Genomic DNA, 1,841 nt, shown 5'->3' with positions numbered 1-1,841 from the left:
GGTGCGCGGCCGCGCTGGGGGGGGCGCGAGCCCCCCCCCCGGCCGTGCGGCGCGCCCCCGGAGTCCAGAATGCTCTTTAAAAGCATTTATATGGTGTATAATAAACAAATCAAGGATATAACATTTTCATCCCCATGAACATTTAACATTATGTTGTGAACATTCAAAAGCTGCTCCAATGATTATTCTGCAAGCATGTACTGAGTTGTCTAAGGCATTCTTTTTTTTTTTTTTTTTTTTGAGAGGTTTTCACTATAGGGCATGGCCGGTCGCTTCTCCTCTCGGGATCTTGGGCACTCACGCACACGCGCCCGGTGTGAGTTTTAAGCCACCGGGTCCGTGACTCGAACCACGGTCGACTACGTGGGAGTCCAGCGACAGCCATTACGCCAACTGCTGGTTCCCTCTAAGGCATTCTTTACTGTGAGGTATAGTTTTAATGAAAAACATATTGCTTAAAAATCAGGCAACAATCTCATATATTAACAAAGATAATCTTAACATAGTCAATGAAAGAAGAATTTGTAATTTTTATGTAGAGAATTGTGACAAATAAGAATTGATAATCTGAAAAAAATAAAAAATAAACAAACAAAAATACAAAACCCCAAACTGTGGATATTAGGAGGAATTCTTTCTCCATAACTCTTATGGCAGTAAAAGGAGAGAAATTCCTCCTCTGAATACCTAAACCCTAAACTCCTACTGTGAATTCCACAGTCTCACTCAGAATAAAGGAGGGAATTTGGCCAGCTCTCATGCCTATTATAAATGATTGCAGGAGCACACAGCTTCAGAAACATGCTCCCAAAAAGTAGGAAGAATTACTCATTGGCCCAGGTAGAGACAAGTAAACTTATATGAAACAATGGCTCATTAGGAAAAGATAGAAAAATAATACTTTTACTCACACATCATGAATTCCTGTAAGACCATTGTACTATATTGTGCATAAAGAAAGAAATCCTTGAAAAAATAAAGATAAAACACAACTAGAAGAGACTTTTAAGAGTGAAGACATGACAAAGCCAGTGATTTGGTGATTTATAGGCTTTACAAAGTTCTTTATTTTAGCCCTCCCCCCCTTTTTTTGGTGGAAATTCATTCCAAAGAAAGACTCAGCTGTTATATTTTGAAATTTTTCTCTATTATTTAGTTCTATGCAATGAGTAATGGTTATAATAAATATATAAGTTGAAGCCTATGGAGACCACTGTCTGTCAAATAATTGGAGGATCTGTATTTAAACCTGCTTGTGTGTAAATTAGTTGAATCGACTTTTAGTACTTACAGTCAATGATATTATCAATATGTGTGAACTTACCCTTTTTTCCCTAGTTGTTTTGTGTTCTCTTACTTGTATTTGCCTTCCTTTAGCTTTCCTGGTAGTAGTCCCTTAAGTATTTCCAGAGGAGCTGATTTCATTTTGGTGAATTCTTTCACCATTTGTTTATCTGGGAATGATTTTATTTCTCTTTCCCATTTGAAGGATAATCTTGCTGGGTACAGTACTGTGAGCTGAAATTTCTTTTCTTTCAGTGTTTTAAATATGTCTTGTCATTCTTTCCTTGCCTGCATTGTTTCAGTTGAGAGATCTGATGTTAGTCTAATAGAGTAACCTCTGTAAGTAACTTGGCATTTTCCCTTGCTAATTTTAGAATTTCTCTTTGTCTTTGATTTTTACCAATTTGGCTATGCTATGTCTTGGAGAAGATATTTTTATGTTATGTGCATTTGGTTTCTTTTGCTGGATTTGGATGTTTGAATGCCTCTCTAATTTTAAAAAGTTTTCAGCTATTATATTATGAAAGATGTTTTCCATGCCTTTGCCTGTCTCTTTC

The sequence above is a fragment of the Tupaia chinensis genome, unplaced genomic scaffold (assembly GCF_000334495.1).
Source record: "Tupaia chinensis unplaced genomic scaffold, TupChi_1.0 Scaffold000213_1, whole genome shotgun sequence".
NCBI classification, from domain to species: Eukaryota; Metazoa; Chordata; class Mammalia; order Scandentia; family Tupaiidae; genus Tupaia; species Tupaia belangeri.
This window is presented reverse-complemented; position numbering follows the sequence as displayed.